General features: G+C 37.3%; 1 pseudogene; it reads left to right on the top strand.

Annotated features, from left to right (window-relative positions):
- Positions 1-1,810: 1,810 nt before the first annotated feature.
- On the top strand, positions 1,811-7,201 carry LOC118532747 (inositol 1,4,5-triphosphate receptor associated 2-like; annotated as a pseudogene).
- The last annotated feature ends 2,499 nt before the right edge of the window (positions 7,202-9,700 follow it).

Raw genomic sequence — 9,700 nt, 5'->3', positions numbered from 1 at the left:
TCCTTGGGAAAGACTTGGACACCCAAGAGTTACACATGCTCCCATAAAACCCAGAAAATCTGCTGCCAACGATAATCATGCTACTGTTCATTTTGTTTGTGTTGTAAATCAGTGTTTGGTACACTATAGCCCATAGGCCAAATCCATACTTCTGTCTGAATGGCCTATGACCTAAGAATAGTTTTTACATTTTTAAATAGTCTTAAAGGAAAACTGATATTTCATGACATACCAAAAAATTATATGAAAATCAAATTTCATGGTTGATAAATATAATTTTATTGGAGCCCAGCCACACTCATTTGTTTATATATTATCACACACTGGGAAAGGTATGATAGGTACAAAGAGAAATTATTATCCCATGCCCCACAGACTTCAGTATCCACAATAACTTCCCCAGTGTTTGGCACAAAGAAAACACTAATTGTTTATGGCATGAATAATGTGTGAATAAGTGAAACTATTTTGCCCAAAAATCAGTTACAATTAAGCATAGAAGCCAGCCAGATTTTCCAGTTCCTAACCAAGTACTCTTTGCTACTAGATTAGGCCTCCTTCCCTATGATTTTAGAACAACATTATTCTTAGAGGAATCATGGAATTAAAATTCCTTCCAGTTTCTATGTAGGAAGAAATATAGTCTAGGGACCATTTGATGGTCAGTCTAGGGACCGTCAAATGGTCCCTAGACTGCAAGCTCTAATATGCTGAAGTGTTTATAAGAAACTTCCTCTATTATGCTCACAAAGAGTAAATAATGATAGACAAGAACTTCTGCTCAAAGCTTTGCTTAAAATTGCATTTTGATAAGTTCAGACACACCTCAAAAGCACAGCTTATGGAAAAAGTATATCAAAGCAAGCACCGTGATTAACCATATCCAGATGGGAGAAAAATGTGTTGACATTTCAGCAAGAATGGTTTCAATTCAAGCTCCCCAAAATCCCCATTTATACTTTCTAGTCAGCCAAAATTTCCAGCTGCATGGATTCTCTAGTGAACAAACAGGCTAGCACATAGAATAAGGTCACTAAAGAATGTGCCAGTAATCACAAACTGTAATTAAGTGGTAATGGCCTCAACATGAAGCTTTCTTCAGGATTAATGAGTACCTGAGAAGCTAGTAGCCTGAGGCAGCACTCATTCTGTCCAGGATGCCCTGGGATAATGTGAGTGTTATAAACAAATGTGTTTCCAGCTTAAATCATTCCCTAAAATTTTTTCCACTTCTATGTCACCGTTAGATTTTTTTATGGCATTCATTGTGGGAAAAAAAAAGTTTAAACAAGGAAAGAGAAAAGAAGGATTGAAATTCAAAAATGGTAAGGTATTTCTTTCTGGTGGGGCACTGGGGGTAAGTGTGAATTATATTTAGAATATTCAGCCTTAATTTTTAGATATGCTATGAAACATAGGGTAAGAAAATTTATTATGTGCCAGATGATGCCCATAAATTTTTCACTCTAGTAAATGTGAAGTGAAAATATAGTTATTATCAATAACTGTTATAGTCATTATTACTATGGCTTTTAATGCCTTGACATTACTAATGAGAAGAGAGGGAGCAAACAGACCATCAGCTTAGTAAGGAAGGCGACCATCAAAATATTAGCCATCATTTACTTGCTGCTAAGGCAGGCAGTTAATGTCTCTTCCCTTGTAGGTTGAGCATCATTATCTCCATTTTATAGGAGAATCTGGGAATCAGGGAAGTTAAGTAACTTGTCCTAGGTCATTCTAATCAGTGTAGGGGTTAGGATTCAAGCCTAGGTTCCTCTGACTTTTAAGACCCAAACCCCAAATCACTATGTACTCTGACCTCACTGATCTGAAAGGTCTCTGTCAATCATTTGGAAGTGATGAGATAGATATGCAGGGTGAGATTTCCAATAGAGAAATGGAGCTAGTGGTATGTGATCAAATGGTAGATGTGGTAGCAAGTGGTAGAGGATCCCTACCTGCTTTAAGGGGAACTGTTATGTATATCAGGAGTCTTAACTGGGAAAAGCTCAGGAGTGACAGAGAGTTTTAATGGAGGAGTCTGCTGTGTGCTATCCTTAGGGCTTGGCATTGCTTCCATCTCTTGATATGAATGTAGAAGCCTTAGACAACCTTGGTTTCCAAAATATACCCCATGCTCCCACTAGCCCCACCTGAGTCCACCATGTCTGAAATTTCTTTAATAAAAGATTAAGGTTTATCTTTTTTAATGAGAGGTTTAAAATGTAAACATGCCTGAGAGAAGTATCCATTGTGTCTTAAATTCATCCTGAGATGGGAAAAACTGCTACTAGCATCTTTCTTAAAGGAAAGTGCAGGAGGCTAGTTTACAGCTTAAGGAATAAAGTACTGGATTATTAAAAAAAAAAAAAAAACCTCCTTTGAACTCTAAAATAAGGAAGGGGAGTAGTGGGGAAGAGCTATGTATTTCTTTGCTGCAGAAAAACATGGAAAAGATAAAGTAGCCAGATATCTGCTTCCCTATCCTCATCTCTCTGGTCCCAGAGTGGGTGGCCAGGCATTCCTTCTTCCTTAGGACAGATGGTCTGATGACAGAAGGGACATGAAAAATTCTTTGGGCAACTAGTTGACTGCACTGAGCCTTTATTTTCAGGTGTGTCTTGTCCTTTTAGGGGAAGTGACAGATTATAGTGGGGTATCAGAGCCCCCTCCAAAAACACAAAATGTGAGGAGTCCAATCTACCTCCAAACTTCCTCTGACCCTGTTTCTCTGTGTGAGAAGAAGACTTGATCCAAGCAGTCCCTTTCTCCCTGGGTTGTTACATTACTATCTCAACTGATGTAGTTTACCTAGAAAGACAACCCAATATTCAAGCAAACAAAACCTTTTCTAGACAGGTCTCAAATACTAGAGTATAAATATGTTTGGACTATGGTATGTTTTATAAGCTAAAACATATTCAGGTTCTAAACTAAACTTGATTATGAGCCCTGCCTTTCTTTTTCCAAGGGGGAAAAATTTGAGAGAAAATTATCAATACAGCTAAGCCTGCTCACCTTTCTTCTTTTTCAAAGTCAGAAAACCACAAACACAACTAGAAAAATCTTCTAGTGAGGCATGAAAGTAAAGCATCATGAACTGAGAGAGAAGAGTGAAGAAGTTATGGACCTGGGTGACTAACTTTACCTACCTAAATAGGAAGTCTTGCAGAGTTTTTCAAAGCAGATTATTATCTTATTTTTCAAGCACAATGGCCAAGATGGCAGGACAAAAGAGTGGCAACTTTTTTGGAATGAGTAAAGTCTATTTGGAAAACTGATGCTGAGACAATAATGAGAGAAGAGGAGAGGAGGGAGGGGGGAGAAAGAGAGAAAAAGAGAGTTACTAAAGACTTTAATCAAAGAGTCACTGAAGGGGCGCCTGGGTGGCTCAGTCCTTAAGCGTCTGCCTTCGGCTCAGGTCATGATCTCAGGGTCCTGGGATTGAGCCCCACATCGGGCTCCCTGCTCAGCGGGAGGCCTGCTTCTCCCTCTCCCACTCCCCCTACTTGTGTTCCCTCTCTCGCCGTGCCTCTCTCTGTCAAATAAACAAATAAAATCTTAAAAAAAAAAAAAAAAAGAGTCACTGAATTTCGTATCTTTGCTGAATTATGAACCATGTACAAAGTAAGGTCAGACCCCATCCAAACCCCACGGCTAGTCCAGATCTATCCCACCCCCCAAGGCCTGGGTTCCCCTGGTACAAGATGAGTGTTGAAGGAGGAAGAGAGAGGAGATAAGAAAATCCATTCCCAGCATCTGGTTGCAGAATATAGAGGAAAAACAGCACAGTGAGTCTGTGCCAGCAATATCCATCTCAGCCAGCGCACTCCACTGGCACAGTTACCAAAAGAGCATTGCCCTGAGCCACAACTGCTTAGCTGTCAGTTCTGGATATAGTAAAAGATCCCAGGTGGAAATTCATCAACTGGTTTCCCAGGGGATTCAGGGAGTAAAACTTTGTCATCTTTGCAATTGTAGACAATCATATCCCACTTAACATTCTTCTCCAAGCTATTTCTAATTTGATGATTCTCAACCAGAGTTACGCATTTGAACCCCCTGTAAAACTTTTAAAAAAATGCATATCATCTCTTTATTCCAGATCTAAGGAATAAGAATCCTTAGGAGTAGGGTTATCTGTATATGTCTTAAAAACAAAAAACTCAAAGACTATGAAGCACATGTCAAATTAAGAACCACTATTCTAATTTCCTTAGTCCTTCTTTGATTGATAAAATTCAAAATATCCTCTCCATCTCAGCTATTCTTCAGAATATATTGGTTTTCAAACTTGCTTTTAAAATAACTGGTAAGGAATATAAAACTCCAAACATCAGAAAATTGAACTACCACCTCCCTATTCTATTAATGCAGCCTAACATAGCATTTCTTCTCCTCTCAGCATTAGCAAAACCTTTGTAGGCTTGTACACATCCCTTTCAGTTGTTTGACCCTGTGCTGCTTTATGGAATGAGGTTCTCCCAGAGAGGTCCTGCAATACTTTCTACAGTAGCTCACAGGGCTTACTGCTGAAGACTAAGCTGCCTAATGCAGCATCCTATCTGTTCCCCTTCTTTTACTTGCCTCAAGGCTTCTGGTCTGCCACAAACGCTTGTTTCCAAGTCTGGCTATGTCATTTATGGCTTATTCTTATATCTTTTCTGTGCCTTTGGTGAAAAATAAGGAAACTGAATCACAAATCCAATCTGCTGAGATCAATTTGGATTAAGTTTCCAGAGTGTTCACAGTATATTCCAAATCCATGCTATTTGCATATTGATCAGCCTCTCATAAATCTCTTGATCCATAATCTTGATTAAAATATTGAAGGCATGTTATTATCAAGCCTATTTCAGATCAATAATTGCCTAACATTTCACCTCTTTCCAAAATGTGATATCAATAAAAGAATTCACAAGGAAAAAAATAGACATCAATAACTTGGCTACTCCACAGGTCAAAATCTCAGAATCACCTTATCCTCTATGATACATCCTCTTGATGTATAATGTTTCTCCTTTGTAAAAAGTCATGCTAGAAAGACTTTACAGCTCTTGAAGGAAATAGTTATGAGATACTATCATAAACCAGTTTTTATCAGAGCCCTGCTGAAACTATAGGTAAATAATTTATTATTGAATTAAAATAAAAATGATGCCACAGAAAAATGATGAATCCACCCATTCATTCAATTAATGGATACTTACAGAATGCTACATCAGACAGGCATAATGCTAAGCATGGAAAATAGAATGATGACCAAGACAGATCTATTCCCTTACCCCATAGAGCTAAGAGTCCAATAGGGGAAGAGAGATATCAGTGGAAAAATAATAAAAAATTATCCTATATATACTAATGAGGAGTCCTTCTATTACATTATACTGCATCACTATGACACCATATGATGAGAAGTATATACATTGTTGAATTTCAAAATGCCTGTGGATACACACATTTGAGAGGAATATAGAGAAACTAGAATTGTTGTAAGAGAGCACATCCTGGATTGCTGAGGTGACTTGAAATAATGCTATATGAAGACCAATTAAAAGAATGGAGATGATTAGTCTAAAGAGGGATGAACATTTTAGTCACCAGACCTCTGATGGTTGGAATGTGGCAAAGGGAGTTGATCTGGTTTGTAGGATATTAGGGAACTGAACAGAGAACAATGAGTAGAAGCCAGAAGAGAGCAGATTCAATCTCAAAAGAAGAAATATCTTTGTATCAGGATTGTATCGAGATTGAGTGGGTTTCTCATGAAACAATGAGATTTCTATTAGTGGATTGTTTCATCGCACTTTGTCTCATCTCTTACAAGGATATTTCAAAAGATTTTCAACTAAAAAATGCACAGTAGGTTTAGAGGGTAAAAACCCTCCCAGACCTGAGGTCCTACAAATCACACCTTATATACTTTAAACTATTTGATGTATAGAGAGTAAAACCTTGTAGTCTTAAACATGTTTACTATCCCTTAATTATAATGTCAAATTTCTGTTATTTCCTTTTAATTGACTATTCAATCTTATGTTGTTATTTTATACCATGGGAATACATTTTAAATTATAAATTAAGCCCTAATAATTCATTTTTAACATGAAATTATGTGACTATTTTAAACATGTTTTAAAAATAGGAAAAGCTTAGTGACAACATGTCTAATGAGAAGGAGGTGAAGGCTGAATTTCTTAGATTATTGTTGGGATTTAAATGCAACTGGTTTACCTTGAAAAAAAAAAAAAGTGAAGTTTGAAGAAAGGTCCTGTGACTTGGCAGAAGAAAATTTGAAGAAAACCATATCTAACTGCGTAAAGCTATTAGAGTCTTTAACACCACCCTGTGAAGATGACAGCCAGGCTTAGGAGATCATTAAGAAGCTGGAGAAGAATGTAACGTTCCTTAGCCAGTGTACATCATGAGCAGCCAGGAGGGCTTAGATATTGGGAGCTATTAATCAGGAAAGCCAGGTTAGTAAAGCAGTTAAAATGATGACTCAGCAGGTAGAAAATCTGAAGAGAGTGCATGCCAAAAAGCCTGCTGAACTAGAAGAACCAAAACAGGTTCTTTTACAAAATGCAATGTCTTTAACTTTCTTGTAGATGAAGATGACTGCCAAGTTTTTTAAAAAGTTCAACTTTTCTAAACACCATGGATTTTCTCTTCAAAGAGTGTCCATTGCCTCTTTACCCAGAAATATTGGAAATGCAGGAATGGTGGCTGGGATGATCATGCAGTTGGCATATTTTGGGGTCACAGCAAAGTAAACACCATCCCTCATTACACGGATTTACGAGTATCTATTCCTAGGCAGATGCTGAAGAAGAAGAATGTGAACTAAAAACTAAAGGAGAGTTGGAACCATCTGGAGAAGAAATAGTATAAAGGACAAAAATGCCAAGCCAAGTCTTTCTGAAAAGAGAAATAATCTATCAAAATGGGATGTCTGTTTGATTTATGACATGGTAGCTTCCTGAACAACAAGACTTCTGTCAGAAAGGCTACTAAGGCACTCTGGCTTTCTGTTATATTCACTGTACTGTTTGTAGCTTCGATGAGCTTCCTCATAGGCCAATTTCCCCAAATGTCTCCAGATGGCACTCCAACACGGGACAGGGACTCCTGTATGTCTCTAGAATGTATTTTGTAGACATTTCTCAGACTTCGACACAATGAGCCACCACCAGTGTGACTACAGCACACCCTAATACTCGTATCTTGATTTTTAAAATTTCAGCATATGAACTTCGTAAATTAGTAACTTTCAGCTGGGAAATTATAGCATGGAACCAGAGGTGCTCAGAATTGCTGCAAGATATTTTACATTTCCCTTTTTTGAGATTACTTCCCCAATTAAAATACAGTGGGGGAAAAGCCTACTTATGATTTTTTTTTCTGCCTCTGATCTTTTAATAAGCTTTCTGAGGAAGAGATATATAAGATATATATGAAATAACCATTCAAATCTTTTTTTTAAAAAAAAAGCTCTTTTGAAACCTTTGTCAGATCTATAAAGTTAGCCCTAGCCTCTTCCTTTGAGAAACTACACAAAGTACCCATCACTCAATTTCTGAAACTCCTATTTAGAAATTACCTCCAACAGCCTGTAGCACATTCTATTGAATAGCTTCAGTGGTAGTAAATTATAACCCTCTGAGGTACATGTTTTGAAATAGCCAAAAGTCATTCAAAGTAACTTCTGAGAAATAAGATTAATAAATCATAATCATCAGGTTAATCATTAGATTAATAAATATTATTATATGATTATAAAACTATAATTATCAGATTAATAAATTATAACCTATTTTCCCAGCCTTAAATTTCATTTCTTCTTTCTATAGAATTCCCATGTAATTCTCCTCCTATGGCTATATGTTTGCCCTCTCCAAGGACAAGTGTCCTTGTCTTTCTACACCATATAATCCAAATATTTTGTTAAGACTTCATTTCAAGAATTACTTAACCCTGTTCCATAGAAAGGATGTATTTAAATCACCCTGAAGCCTTAAAATGCAATTAGGGATCTCAGTAGATCTTGGGAAAGCTGCTTCTAATCATTATGATGCTTGACCAAGTGAGGGAATTCTCTGCTCAATCATCTTATTCCAACCACACTTTTGTCCTCATCCCACCATTTTTATGACAACAGATTTCTGTAAGGAAAAAGCACAGAATTTCAAATCCTAAATATATGGATTTAAATCCCAGATCCATATTTAACTAGCCAACCATAGGCAAGTGACAATATCTTTGAGGCTTTTCTCAACAGGAATATATTAATAGTTAATCTGAAGGACTATTATAAGAATCAAGTTAGATCATGTATGTAAAGCACCCAGCATAGTCCCTGGCACATAGGAGTTTAATAAAAAGCAGCAATTATTGCCAATTTCTCATCGCTACTCAACTCTACACATTAAACATCATTTTTCTAATAATTTATTAAATTATAATTGCCCTTGAGGGCACCACAGTTATCCATAGACACTTCAAGTTCTTGTCATCATTCTTAACAACATGGGCTCCCATCTAAGTGAACTTGGTCCCTTGAAAATAATCAGATAGTTGTTGGGAAATATGAGAATATTGTGCTCACAGAGGACAAATAGAGAAACTTTAGCAAATGAGTAATTTATTTTAACTTATAAGAAGCATAAGAAAAAATATTGAGGACTGAATTAATAGAAAACAATTTCACAATCTAACTTTAATCTTATTCCTTCTGAATATGATCTTTAAGTTCCAAAAATATCCCTTTTAAAAGGAAAGGGTGCAGTTAATGCTCTGCACCCTAATTTGGAACCTCCATTCCTTTAATCCTTTGGGGATAAATTTTTCAAAAGAAAGCTTACTGCTTACATTTCTGACTCTCTTCAAATAAATATTAAGAATGAGTACCAGAGTTCAGAAACTTCTAATCTGGGCTTGCTTTTAAAAACTTCAACTTAGGGGCGCCTGGGTGGCTCAGTTGGTTGAGCGACTGCCTTCGGCTCAGGTCATGATCCTGGAGTCCCTGGATCGAGTCCCGCATCAGGCTCCCTGCTCGGCGAGGAGCCTGCTTCTCCCTCTAACCCTCCCCCCTCTCATGTACTCTCTCTCTCTCTCATTCTCGCTCTCTCAAATAACTAAATAAATCTTTAAAAAAAAAAAAAACTTCAACTTACTCCAAACAAGTTGTTTTTTTGTTTTGTTTTTCGTTTTTGTTTTCATTTTCTTTTCTTTTCTTTTTTTTTTTGTCTACCTCTGCCAGCAATATGATTGGAGAACAAACCAGAATGTATATGGTTGGTCATAATTCTTGCCATAGCTTTCTTGCTGGACACCCACAATCCTATTTCTTATAGAGTTGCTCCTATCAGGGCTTCTAGTTAACACCCAACCTAGAATATAGTGTTTAATAAATACCTACTGAATCTATAAATGAGTAAATGGCTGTTATGGTAACATAAGGAGCAGGTATTTAACACAAGTTGTAAAAGGGAAAGAAGAGCTTTGGGAAGAGATTAAATAAGAGTTGAGTCTTGGGCGCCTGGGTAGCTCAGTCAGTTAGGCATCTGCCTTCAGCTCATGATCTCGGCATCCTGGGATCAAGTCCTGCATGGAGTTCCCTGCTCAGCGGGGAGCCTGCTTTTCCCTCTCCCCTTGCTCCTCCCCCCTGCTCATTCTCTCTCTCTCTCTCTCCCCCTTT

Source organism: Halichoerus grypus, chromosome 1 (genome assembly GCF_964656455.1).
Source record: "Halichoerus grypus chromosome 1, mHalGry1.hap1.1, whole genome shotgun sequence".
Taxonomy (NCBI): domain Eukaryota; kingdom Metazoa; phylum Chordata; class Mammalia; order Carnivora; family Phocidae; genus Halichoerus; species Halichoerus grypus.
This window is presented reverse-complemented; position numbering and strand designations above follow the sequence as displayed.